Source organism: Poecile atricapillus, chromosome 17, assembly GCF_030490865.1.
Source record: "Poecile atricapillus isolate bPoeAtr1 chromosome 17, bPoeAtr1.hap1, whole genome shotgun sequence".
NCBI classification, from domain to species: domain Eukaryota; kingdom Metazoa; phylum Chordata; class Aves; order Passeriformes; family Paridae; genus Poecile; species Poecile atricapillus.
The window spans coordinates 9,803,994-9,817,583 of NC_081265.1; the positions used below are offsets into that span (position 1 = coordinate 9,803,994).

The 13,590-nt window shown below is 47.5% G+C and overlaps 1 long non-coding RNA gene across 6 annotated transcripts in view; it reads left to right on the top strand.

Moving 5' to 3' along the window:
• Positions 1-11,652, top strand: part of LOC131585726 (uncharacterized) — a 37,881-nt gene extending 26,229 nt beyond the window's left edge. For 3 of the 6 annotated variants that reach the window (XR_009279018.1, XR_009279023.1, XR_009279021.1), the window contains 2 exons: positions 501-571; positions 4,702-11,652. This is a non-coding gene — a long non-coding RNA (uncharacterized LOC131585726). The remainder of the gene's footprint in view (positions 1-500; positions 572-4,701) is intronic. The other 3 variants (XR_009279026.1, XR_009279024.1, XR_009279022.1) reach the window with 2 other exon arrangements.
• Positions 11,653-13,590: the final 1,938 nt, after the last annotated feature.

Below are 13,590 nucleotides of genomic sequence, written 5' to 3' on the forward strand. Positions count from 1 at the left end.
CTACTGAAAAACTGTAGTGTAGGTGACCTACAGTCTTGGAATACAATGAATCTGTGGGACATTTCCTATTTATTGGTAATGGAAAGGTAGTGGGTAATTAATAAACTTGGTAATGAAGTTCTCCACTGGAAAAACAAAAATAAAGAAGTGCAGGCTTTGTGACCTTTTAATATTCTGCCACAATTAATTTGCTATGTGCATTTCTTATCATTTACTACAATGTAAATATTTAGGTACCACAATACCTAAATAATTTCAGCCCCAAAGTTCTGACTTAGGTGAAATAAAATTCAGTCATTGAAACTGGAATTTCCAAGGCTGTATTAAGATCTCAAATAAATACTGAAAAAATCTAGGAAAACACAAGTTCTCAAAAGTTTTTTTTTTAAAAGTATTACTTCAAGTGATTTATTAAACATCCATGGTATTTAAATTTAGTCAACTGCACTCGAAAATCCTCTATCTATTTTAGTAAAATTTATTCCCTCTTTATTCTTTAGGTAATAAATATATTTTTTTGTCTGGAGTAAGAAAGCTGACAATTCTGAAACTCTGCAAAGGTGGTTAGAAGGTCAGTATGTTCAGGTGATTTCATAATTAATATTCTTAAACAGAATACAGGATTTTGCACTTTTTCCTGCTGTGCTTATCTGGTCCCTTCCTCCTCCTGCCCTAGCAAAGATGGGAAGGCAGCACACCTTGAGAATGTCCCCATGGGGATTTTCTGTTCAGTGCTGAGAGGCTTCAAACACAGCTTTGGGCATCCTCACCACTTTCTACTGTAATCCCACCAGGTTTGCATAGAGTAAACCAGAGAACCTTCCTGACATCCCACCCAAAAGGATCTGTCTCTGCCCCTAGGAATCAGTAAATCAGCTTCTTACCTCTCGTGACACCAGATGTGTGGCTTGTGGGCTGGCAGCTGGTCAGTACTGTAAAACACAAATAGCAGTTCCCAAATTGCTGCTGCACAGAAAACTAAAGTGAAAATATGCAGGTGCCTTGAAAACAGATTTGTAATGGAGTCCCCTCCTGGACAGGAGCACCAGAGGCAGCAGGAATGTGGTGGCACATTAGGCTGCCATCCCCTTCCTGCCAGCCTGCAGACCCCATCCTCTTACCTTGGAGCTTTCTGTGGAGCCAGGGCAGACGTGTTGCAGGGACGTTTTATACGATCTCGCCTGCAGATGCTACAGATGCCTACTCTTTCTTCGGTCAAAAATATTTTGGCAAACCCTCTTTGGTAAAGCATTGTCTGGCAAACTGAACTAAGGGCATAATTGTCATTTGACATGACTAGATATAATTAGAAAATTTTGATGTCTTAGTGGCTATATGAATACATCTCCTATAAACAATCTTCCAAGGGTGTTAAGGAGGGAATCTGGACTAGTCAAAGCACTTAAAGAACTTGGATTCAGGACTTATGGATTTTATTGCTGGCTTTCCCATCGACTCACCGCACGACCTGGGATGGATTGCTTGGTATGTCTGTGCTGCAGCTATCCCAGCTGTACAATAGATAAAACAGGATGTTAAAAGATAAATTAGCATTATTAAAACATTTTGGCAGTTTTGTTGGTTTAACCCTGAAAGCAGAAATGCAGATGTAGAAGAGGTGAGGAGAGTGACAGGCACAGCAGGATGGTCAGCCAAACACTGCAGCAGGGAGAGGCTGGGTTCTGCCTGGGCTTCTAAGTTGATGGCTCTGACAGATGTGAGGTAGCTTTAAGGGGATCAGGAGTAGTGCACACACACACACACACACACACACATACACACAGAGGCTGTGTGCCTCTTTCCACACACTTCAGATTGCACATGTGTGGATTGCACATAGTGGAATCTCTAAAAACTGTTCTCGTGAACCCTCTGGTGGGTTATACCTGCTGAGACTCCTGATCTGCGGGTTTGTGTCGGTGAGCAAGATGCTCCCTGCCTTTGCTGGCAGTTTAACTTAACCAATGCCTGTAACCCTAGGAAGAATAACTGATTTGAAATGCCTTCCAACTGAAACCAGCACACCTACTTACAGATGGTAGAATAATCCTCTTTTCAGTAATACCTATACAAATAATTGGATGTATGCACAAACACATCATGCCAGCATGCAGTCCCAGATGCTACCTGATACATCCTCAGTCCAGCACTTCCATTTCATTACAAATATCTTGCACACTTAGTCCAAAACATCACGGGTATGCCAGAGCACTGGGGGTGGCAGACTGGGGGTGCCTGGACAATGCTGATGGAGAGAGGGGAAGGGGATTTACTGGTGGAACTGGAGAGAGACTGGTCTTGTTTTAGGAATAGAGCACAGTCATGTGAGCTGATTTGAATCCTGTCAGATTTAGGCTGAAGTACTTAACACCTTCTTTGCCTCAGTCATCAACAGAAAGAGTGGTTACCCTCAGGGCAAGCAGCCCCTTAAGCTGCTAGTCAGATGGAGGAGCAGAATGGACTCCCTGCAGTCCTGGAGGAATTCATCAGCAACCTGCTGATCTTGGACACTCACAAGTCCATGAGACTGACAGGATTCACCTGAGGCCACTGAGGGAGCTGTGGGAAGAATTTGCCCAGCCACTCTCCATCATTTATCATCAGTCCTGGCTAACCAGGACTTTCCTTTAACCAGGTGTGAGAGACCGGAAAGATTGATGGCCCGAGACATTTTGGGGTGCAAGTGTGTGGGGGAAGTGCACTTCCCCACACCCCACCCCACCCAGAGCCATGATTCTATGATTCTATAGCCGAGTGCTGGGCTAGATCACCTGACTTTGGGGATGTTGCCTTTCCAATGGCAAACAACAAAACCATTCTACTTAGAGAGCTCTTCTGGGTTTTTGCTGTTGTGCTGTGCAGAATGTGCTTGCAGCTGTGCAAGAGGCAGAAGTGAGGCACACAGCCAGGCAGCTCTGGGCAGGCAGCCAAGGGAAGGTCTGGTTTGAATGGGAAGCAATCAGTGAGCTGAGGTGTCTCCAGGTGTTGACACTCACAGGGATTTGGGGATTGAATTTAATGTCAGTAGGTCCCTGTAGTCCAGTGGTAGAACATAAAACCTTTTTTGAAAATAGTCCAAATCTCAGAAGAGGGTTGAGAAGCAGAACACAGCAGTGAAAGAGATCCTTTAATCAAGATGGCTTCTGAATATCTGCAAGGATGGAGATTTCACAATAGCTCTGGGAAACTTGTGCCAGTGCTCAGTCACCCTTACAAGATTTTCATAGGGTGAAAAATCTGTGCATCAGATTGTGCTCATTGCCTCTTGTCTTGTCACTGGGCACCACTAAAAAGGGCCTGGTTCCATCCTCTGTGCACCTCCAGGTATTTATATCCATGGATACACTTCACCTGATCATTCTGTTCTCCAGGCTGCAGCCTCTGCCCTTTCAGCCTTCCCTTATGAGAGAGGTGCTCCAGTCTCTCATTCATCTTACTGGTCCTTTTCTGGACCCTCTCCAGTAGCTCTGTATCTCTCCTGGACTGGTGAGCTCAGTGCTGGACATCACCCCACGCGTGGCCTAAGGCTGAATTAAGGGCAAGGATCACCTCCCTCTACCTGCTGCAACACTCCTCCGAATGCAGACACCATTCACCTTCTTCACAGAAAGGACACATTGCTGGCTCATGTTCAACTTGCTGTCCACCAGAACCCCCAGGATCTTTTTTTGCAAAGCTGCTTTTCACCTGGTCAGCACCCAGCATTTACTGCGTGCCTGGGCTTGTTCCTCTCCAGGTTCAGGACTTTGCACTTGCTTTGTGTTTTTGGGTCCCAGGTTCACCTCAGGGTTTTGCCTCACCAGTACTCAGCTGCACACAGAAAACACTTAATTTTAAATGGGCCTCGGCAATTGTAGAATCACAGAGACTCAAATCTTACTGCCGTGTTTCTCTGTATTGCTAATTAAGTTATAAAAAGAAGATAAAATGCCAAAACATCAACTACTTTCACTTGAAAGCTCTAAATTCACACCCATTTCCTTTTTTCCTCTTTTGCATTAACAAAATAAGACACAAAAACCAGGAACTTCTTGTTCAGTGTTTTGAGTTGTTGTTTTTAAATATCTTTTTGAAGGAAATTAGGGCTAAAGCAATGGCAGCTGTAAGAGCATGAGTTGTGATTATAGGTAGTAAATGAACTCTCAGTCAATGTCTAAAGGGGAAAGACACTACATTTGTGGAGCCTGGAAGAGGAGACAGGAGTAAATGCTAAAGAAAAAAGGTTGGGAAAATAACCCAGCATTCCGTGTTGTAGTGTATGACATAAAACTCATGAAAAGTAAAGTGTTTGGTCAGCTGTCATAAGCATCCCTGGAAAGCAGTCTAAGCTACTGAGCATCTGCTTTGGATTTGGTTTAATTTATACAGCTCTTCTCTTTCACCAGGGTATCATTTGTATGGCAGTGGTATAGTGGTTTCTTACACAGAAGTAGTCTCTAATCTGAAATGGATGATTCAGATTACACAGTAGTTTCACTCTACAGATCCCAAAAATTTACTTCAGGGAAAACTTTGCCATGTTTCCTCTATCCAGGTACAGGAAGGACAAATTTGTCCAGGAAGGAATCTGTTGAAAGAAGTGCAAACACCTCAAAGAAAAAAAGAAAAAAAAAAGAAAAAAAAAAAAAAAAAGAAAAGAAAAGAACACAGTATTTCCTGGGAACCATTACTATTCTGTCAATTCTATTTCCATCTCTGCAGGGTGAACTTCACTGGGGCCAGAAGCAAATCAAAGCAGAAATAAGCGGGATGAGGCAGGCTGGAAGCCATCTCTGGATACAGACTGTGCTGCACAGCAATGTGGTGTCGTCAAGGTGCACATTCCCCATGGAGGAGAAAGGATTCAGTCGTGCTGAAAATAGATCCTTCTTGAGACAGTGACCAGACAGCTGCTCCCTTTCTGCCAGGGCCTAAGATTTGTATTTTATTCTTCCCATCCCAGTAGTTAACTGAGAGATAAGGAGTGAGAAGGCACTTTTTGGTCAGGCTGGGGAGGGCAGGGGGAAGTTCCTGCAGGTGCTGTGTGTTGGCCACTGGGAACCTCTCCCTCCTGCCTGTTAAGACTCATCAAACTCATGAACTTGAAATACAAGAATGCCCTTTATGGGCAGTGGTTTTGCAGTAGGAAAAGGAATGTTTCTTTGTAGTCTTTACCCTTGGGAGCTACTCTCAGGCTCTGTGATTCTCCTGAGACAGACGGCTCCAAGGCTGGGGACATGTCATGTGTCCCTTCTGGATGGGGACATGTCCATGTGTCCTCTCTGGCTGGGGATGTTTCCAGGTGTCCTCTCTGGCTGGGGATGTCTCCAGGTGTCCCCTCTGGCTGTGGACATGTCCAGGTGGCCACTCCCATGCAGCTGAAGCCATGGCCATCAGTGAAATGTTTGATTTCACTTCATTCAATTTAATTCCATGCCATTTGCCAAAGCATTTCCTTCCAGAACACCAAATCCATAATACTGCTGAATAATACTGAAATGTTCTTAGCAGCAGCAGCAGGCTTTGGTTGCTTTCAGTCCTTGAAGAGCACTGTGACCTGCAGGCAGAGTCAGAGATCTGTAGAGCTCATTGGGTCAGCAAAATGCATCACATCACATCAGGAAGAAGCTCTCCAGGTGAGGAGCAGCAGGTCAGGCAGAGTACAGGAGATTCTTCTCATTACCACAGGCTGGACATATTCTCAGTGGTAACTATGCTGGTAAGCATTTCTCCAGGTCCATCACAGGAATTTAGGGGTGTGGTTCAAACACTTTTTTTCATTCTGAGTTGCCAGGTATGATTTTTTAGAAATATGCATTTGATACAGCATTAACATCACCTCTGTGGGTTATTTCTGACAATAACATAACATTGAAGGAAATCAGACTGCATGATGCCCCTGCCCATGTCAGAAACAAGATTGGATTAGGTGAGATTTAAAGGTCTCTTCAACTCAAACCCTTCTGTGATCTGTGTGACTGAATGGCTGTGCTGGGTCAGTCCAATGGAACAGGCAGACTCTCACACCCAAAACATTTGTCATCATCCCACTCTCCCCAGACACCCAGCCTCTGCATGACATTCCACCCAGGTAGTGAAGCCTTCTAGAGAAAAAAAACACCTCAAGATGGTGAAAAATGTCACGTGAATAGAGCAAAAATCAAGTAACTTACACATGGGAAACTGTACTGAAAACAACAAACTGTGCTCTTTGTGTCTCTGCCAGTAATAGGAGACAGAAGCACAAGCACATTCCTACTGTCTCTATATGAAGCCTAAGAAGCCTTTGGCCTTCTCAGGTCTCAGTGACCTATTTGTACCCCCACGTGGAGCCTGTAATGGTCATGGGATAGAGCAGATATCCTCTTCAGCAGGGATCCCCTTGCACACTCTGCTAGTGAGCCCTGGGAGGATGGACAGAGCTCAGAGCTGCTCAGCTTCTGCTCCAGTAGGAGACCTCCTGCTGTGGGCCGAGGGCCTGGAGAGCAGGCTCAGGAGCCTACACAGACAGAGGTGTCTCCTGGTGCCTGGGGACAGGTCATTGCAGCTGCTTCTCTGGTGACTGGGGTCCCTGATGCCCTGACAAGGAATTGAGATGTGCTCAGGGCCAAGGGGGGCACCAGGAATGAGCAGGACCTGCATGGATGTGCTGCTCCTCTGAGCACACATTATAGCTAAGGTGAAAGGAACTGAGTCCTGCATGTGGTGGGTCACTACTGGTGATTACTCTGCCCTACTTCAACCCAGTCATCTTGCTGAGTGGCTGGTGCCTAGACCCTGATGAACTGTGGTAGATGTTCCATAATGTACAGTCTGCATACATCTGTTCCTTGTTCACATCTGATGTGCTAGTGACTCTCAATGCAGTGTGACACAGGGAACAGACTGGGTGACAAGCAGCTGTGCTTGGGTGTGCTTCTGAAATTGTGTTCCCCTCCAGGACTCAGGAGTGGCACAGCTCACAGAGCAGTGGGGAGACAGGTCAAACAGCAAACTTTCACTTGGGGCTGGGAACTCTCTGTTGAGTATTGGATTTGTGCCGTTAATCAGACTCCTCATGTTGCCAGCAAACACCAGCGGAAGAGCTGGCCTAGGAGGTGACATTCAGGATGTCCTTTCTGTCACCCACCACAGCAGCTGAGGAGCTCCTGTTACAGAGCAGGGGAGAGGGGTGGGCAGGCTAAGACGCCTCCGGGGAAGACAAGTGGCGAAAGGGGGAGGGAAGGAGAACGAGGATTAGGTGCATAATATTAGCACAAGCAGCAACTGCATCCTAAAAAAGACAGCAATGAGGTGGTATCTTCCTCAATTGGCACTCATTTGGGACAGATGCACAAATCCTAGTTCTGGGCAGATTTCAGTGCTGTAAATGGAAATAAACTGGTATGGAATTTCTTTAAAAATTAGGCTTTTCCAGGCTAAGACCACCTAGTGGATTACCAGAGAATTTTCTGAGTGACACTCACTTTATTGAAGTTGCCAACAGGATACACAGCAGAATTTTCTAGTGACATTTCTGACCTAACTTGTTCTTGCAGAAAAGTTCCTTTTGCATCCTTAGAAAATTTATCAATGGTTTCATTATTTTATGTTGGAAGACAGATTCCCTTGTGGGTCAGGCTAAATATTTCTTTAATTGCTCTCTGCATTCATCTCATGTGCCAAGGGAAGAATACAGGTCCCTGCTGCTCCTGAAGGGCAAATCAGTTGTGCAAAGCAGAACAGCTCCAGGTTTCTTTTCCTGGATCATCCTACATAAAACATATACCACAGGGTGGGCTAAGAAAGAGTGACAAGCCAGGTCACTGTGGGGTTGGCCACAGCTGAAAACTTGGACCACTCTGCACCACCCCCATCCACTTTCCCTCTGCCAGGAAGAAAAGCAGCTCCTGATGCTGCTGGACCCCAGCCTGAGCAACCTGCCCTGCCTGGGGAACTGAGGTCTGCCCATGTTGGGGGCTTCCAGGCTCCACCTGCGAGTAGCCCCTGAATTCTTAAGCCCTCTGGGAAGGTCTGGGTTTTCGCTCTGTCCTCCCAGTACAGCTTGTGTTCCCAGGTTTGGGAAATGCTGCCTGAGGATTTGTTCTCTGTAGCGCAGACAGCTCTGCTCAGCACTGTGCCTGGCCACGAGGGACAAGCCTTGTACCTTCTCAGCAGTAATGAAACAACAGAATAAATGCAGCAAATTATTTCTTCAGAACTAAGCTTTACAAAGAATTTCACAGGTGAGGAATGCGTTAGTTGTTTGCAGATTATCACTGTAGTGTTTCCCAGCAGTCCCCCTCAGATTTCTCCTGACCTTTTGTCCCCAGACCTGTCCTGAGTTGCCACTTCTTCTGCCCCCACATCCTCTAATGTCTTATTTATTTTCCTTGCACACATCCATCTTGCTTTCCTCCTCCCAGACCCTTTCTGAACTCCCCAGCACTGTTCCAACTCCCTCTCAGTTCTGTGGTTACTCTTCCACATTCTCTCTTAACAATTTTTTTCCACAACAAGAGTCACAATATATCGAGTTCAGCTGCTCACACATAATGCATTGGGCCCCAGCTCTTTTTGATCTGAACATGTTCAACAGGCTGCTCCTGCTCCACTTGGCTAAGAGAGGGGACAAGACTTTCTGCAATGTTCTGCTGTTCCTGGAGCAAGCCCTGCCTCTGCTTTCCTCACCAGGGAAGGGATTGATGGACTGGGACCTGCAAAGCAAAAGATGGTCTTCTGGGTCCACAGGCATTGCATTAATTTGTTGATTTCCAAGAGAAAGGTTTCCTCATGCACCCCACAGAGCCCCAACTGACTGCTGGCAGTATCTGGGCAGCTGCTGTGTTGCCCACGGGCCAGCAGATCCCAGCAGGGAGTGGCCACGGCCACGGAGCTGGGCCCCATTCTGATGTTTAACCTTTCAGCTGGCAATGGAGCTGTGCTGCAGAGAGTCTCTCTGGGGTAAGAATAGCAGCTGCTGCCTTGGGACACAGCACACGTGTCCAGCTCCTCCACGGCAGCACGTTGCACTGCGACATAGAAGGCAGCCTACCCGGCCAGGAATGTCTTCAGGCGCTATTAGTGGAAGCAAATCATGGCCACAAACAGGCACAACCCCGCACAGGAGTCTTGGGAGAGCGGGGCTATTTTGGGCTTTTGACATTGAGGATGAAAGGAGACACATGATGGGGCTGATCCTCCTGCTAGGGGCCTCCTCCAAAGCTCCTTTCAGCTTTGTCCCCTCCTCCAGCAATGGCTCTTGTGAAGGCTGAGGGGCAGTTTGGTGTGGCCTTGGAGTGCAGGAGAGGGCAGAGGAAGCTGTGAGTTTTCTGGGGGGTAGGGCCAGTCCCCAGTGCCATCAGCAGTGCCCTGCTGTGCTCAGGGCAGGTCCTGTCTGAGGGTGTGCTCCTGTGCCTGAGGTCAGGGCATGGGGCCACCTGCTTTATTCTCAACCACGACCATGAGAGTGAGAGAGATACCAGGGAGTATTGTAAGGCTCCAAACAACTTGCTGAAATTGTGCATTGGAAACACAAATCCATTGCATCCAGAAGGGTATTTACTTCTTTCTACTGAAACTCTATTTCTGAGTGGTTCTTCAGCACCAGGAATGTTTGAGAGGTTCATTTTCTTCTTCCCAGACATCACAAATTCCCTCCCCAGCTTATTCACATCCTTTTGTCATCCTCTTCGTGGTGTAGATTTCTTTCATTCCATCTTCTTTTATGTCTCATTTATTTCTGTTTAATTTACCTTGCTTTGTAAAGAGTTGCAGATTAAACTGTCAGAGGAGAATCACCCCTTTCCCAGAAGAGTTTTCTGGCTGGATCAACCAGCCAAGTTGGTCTTCCCTGTGACTCCATATTCAGCTGGACTGATGCACAGCAGCAGTGATAGCAGGCAGGAACAAGTGTTCAGGGGACTGAGCATGTATTGGGCAGCTTATAAAGCACTGCCACTCAATGCAATCCCACACCCTTGGGGGTCAGTCTCATGCTAGCTCCTGGAAGAAGGCCACCTGGCATAGTCACAGCCTTTTAAGCCATTCCCATGCATATCCAGCACTGCTGCAGACAAAGACTCCATCAGCTCAGCCAGCAGACAAGAGCCACAGCTCCTCATTCATGGTTATTTCTCCAGCTGCCTAATTAGTTACCTTCCTCAGTCTGGCTTTGCCAGCACCTCTGTGCTTGTTGGGCATCCCCTGTGTCTGTCACAACACAGAGCAGTGGGTGTGGGCACAGTCCACCCTTGGCTGCTCACTTCAAGGTCAGGCTGGTGATAAAGCCAGTCTTTACCCCCCATTTTGTGCTGTATTTTGTGGTTCAGGTTCCCGTGGATCACCTGGCCTGGTGATGACTGAACCAGGGCCTCAGCACTGGAGGTTCTGTGCCTGGGATGTTGGACAGGGCTGTGTGCTTCTTTGGGGATCCCCAGCACTGCAGTGCTCGCTCTCGTGCTGCCCTGGACCATCATGGCTCAGCACAGCCCAAATTTCTTCGCAGAAACTCCAGCTGTGAGGGTTTGTGCCCCATGGCCATGTGTCTCTTTCAGTCTGTTTTGCTTCTTACTGGAGGCAATGGCAGCACAGGCTTTCCACAGTGCTCCATTGCTAATCCTGAGCCCAAACATGTCCTCGTGCTCTCAGGATCCTCCCCTCCAAACCAGCCAGACCCACATGCATGGTGTGTTATGCCAACACAGGCACCATCGTCCTGGACAGAGTCAGCCTGGGGACTCCAGGTGCCAGGTGGGAAAAGCCAGGCTCTGGGACCTGCCATTCAGCCAACCCTGTCATGAGTCAGAGCCAACACAAACCAAAAGTGAATTCCACTTTATGAAATGGGAAACAGCTGCACTGCCAGCAGAAAGGAGCTGGTGCAGTGAAGGCAGGGATTATCCTGCTAAAGCCACATCCATGCAGAGCCTTGCAGGGGCTGCTGTGCTCTGCCCTCTGTGCTTTGGGTCTCAAAGAGCCAGGGACTGTGTAGCTGGGGCAAGAGCAAACAGCAGACTTTGGACCAAAAGTGGGCAAGAGGGCTGGGAAGGATTATATGACAATGCCATGTCGATGCTCTGGAATGAATAATGACAGGCTGGCAAGGGTTCTAGACCTGCCTAGCAGTTAGTAATTTTCTGTTTCTTTTGCACAGTAAGTCCTAAACAAGTTACAACTGTTTTTCTGCAGGTTCATGAAATAGAGTATTGCACTGAGTAACCAGTCACTTGACATGGTGGGTAGGGTCAGTGGCATGGCCTAGGAGCACAGCAGGACTTTGGATTGCATCCTGAAGCACAGCACTGTGCCAAGAGCTGCTGAGAGCAAGGTGCAGCTGGGAATCTCTCTCCTGAGAATGTGCTGCTTCCAGGCTACAGCAGCTGAAACAGAATTTGTGTCTTGGGAAAGCAAAAAGCCTGTCAAACCTCTAGGTTTTCAATTCAGGATAAAATTGGTCAAACTGGTCACAGAAGCAGTAAGACTCAAACCCTGAGCTTTGACTAAACTTAGTAATAAAATGAAGCTCTCATTTAAACATTCACATTTGAAGCATCTATTTTATTGACACTGGTACAGCAGCAGCAACAGAACTTGTTTGTATTCATAAACAAAGGGAAAATTACTTCCACACCTGGAGAGATACTTTTTGGAGGTTATCCCAGAGGAAGCTCATTTCTCAGTTCCTAACACCACCTAGAAAGGAGAGGCTTTGTTTAGTCTACACATGCCAAGATGAGTCTTTTGATCCCTAAAATCATCCATCTCGGGGCACCATCCAGCTAGGATGTACAAGTGGAGCCTGAGCCAAGGCAAGGATGTCTGGAACCCTTAAAACCACTGTATGAGTTGAATATATGCAGGTAACACCAGGATAGCCACCATCCACAGCTGAAGAAAAGATTAATTCCATTATTTCCCTGGCAAAACAAGGACACAAGCACTGCTAAGCTTATTCCATCTTAAGAGAGGCAAAAAGCAGCAAGTCCTAAGCCTTGCATTATGGGCCTAGAGCTGTCACCAGGCTGTTTTACAATCTCTGAACTTCTTATCTTGCTTCCCCCCTTAGAAGGCCCCAGTCTTATGGGAAGAAAGCTTTCAAGTCTTTACCAACATTCTGTTACCTGCTTTCAGAAAATTCCATTTCTTCTTTAGCACACAGAAAACAACCCAAAGGAAACACATGATAAAAACATGAAAAAAAAAATAAAAAATCTGCAAAGCAGATACATGCATTCTCTCATACTGAGTATTTTCTAGCATCTCTCAGGTGCAAGGGAGTATCAGGCACCTCAAAGCAGGTTCTAGACTTACAGGTTATTGCAGAGAGTGGTCCATAGTCAATCTGTTCGACCAGCCTTCACCTGGCATTATCCAATAGAGGATACCTGAAATCTTGCCTCTGTCTGGGCTGCCAGTTCAATTAGAGATTGAGCATTCCCTCTGTAAGGTTATCTCATGTACAGAGAGGAAGGTTCCTTTGCTCAGGAACCTGGACTCAGCCATCCTAGTGCATCCCCTGGGGTGTGGGCAAGACAGCCTGGCAAGCACTGAGTCAAAGCCTTTTACTGGTGCACAGCTTTAGGTGAGGGTAGGAGGGACCTGGACAGGCTGGATTGATGGGCCATATCAAACAAGATGAGGTTCAACAAGACCAAGTGTCAGTGTTGGCCACAACAATCACCTGCAGGCTGGGGACAGAGTGGCTGGACAGCAGCCAGGCAGAAAGGGACCCGCAGATGCTGCTTGACAGCTGACTGAACATGGGCCAGCAGTGGGCCCATGTGGCCAAGAAGGCCAATGGCACCTGCCTGGCTCAGGAATGGTGTGGCAGGGCCAGGGAAGTGATTCCTGCCCTGTGCTGGGCACTGGTGAGGCCGCACCTCGAGTGCCGTGCCCAGCTCTGCTCCCCCACTTCAGGAGGGGTTGGAGATGCTGCAGGGACAACAAGGCTGGGGAGGGATCTGGAGCACAAGTCCTGTGAGGAGCGGCTGAGGGAGCTGGGGGTGTTTATCCTGGACAAGAGGAGGCTCAGGGGAGACCTCATCACTCTCTACAACTCCCTGGCAGGAGGGGACAGCCGGGGGGGTTCGGGCTCTGCTCCCAGGGAACAGGGACAGGACACAGCCTTAAACTGTGCCAGGGGAGCTCCAGGCTGGAGATCGGGAATCTCTTCACAGAAAGGGTGTTTGGGCATTGGAATGGGCTGCCCAGGGAGGCGGGGGAGTGACCATCCCTGGAGGTGTTTAAGGAAAGCCTGGATGTGGCACTGAGTGCTGGGTTTGGCTGATGAGGAGGTGTTGGGTCACAGGTCACGGTGATCTCAAAGGTCTTTTCCAGCCAGGTTAATTCTGGGACTCTGTGTGACTCTGTGACTCACTGAAAGCTGCAGACCAGCCTCTGGAAGAACCAACACTGCCTGTTGAGTCTCAGGCCAGAGCCTTTGGGAGAAAGCAAGTTCTCCATAGGGTCTCTTCTAGTGTGAAAATGCTTTATGAGAAAGAGGATGCTGCAGAAGGCAGCCTGAGGCCAAAGTTCTCCATTTCCTGGATACGTGCCCTACGCACTAGTTATTCTTCCAAAACATGGACTGAGAGAATTTTACCTCCAGCCACAAACTAAGCTAGATTAGTG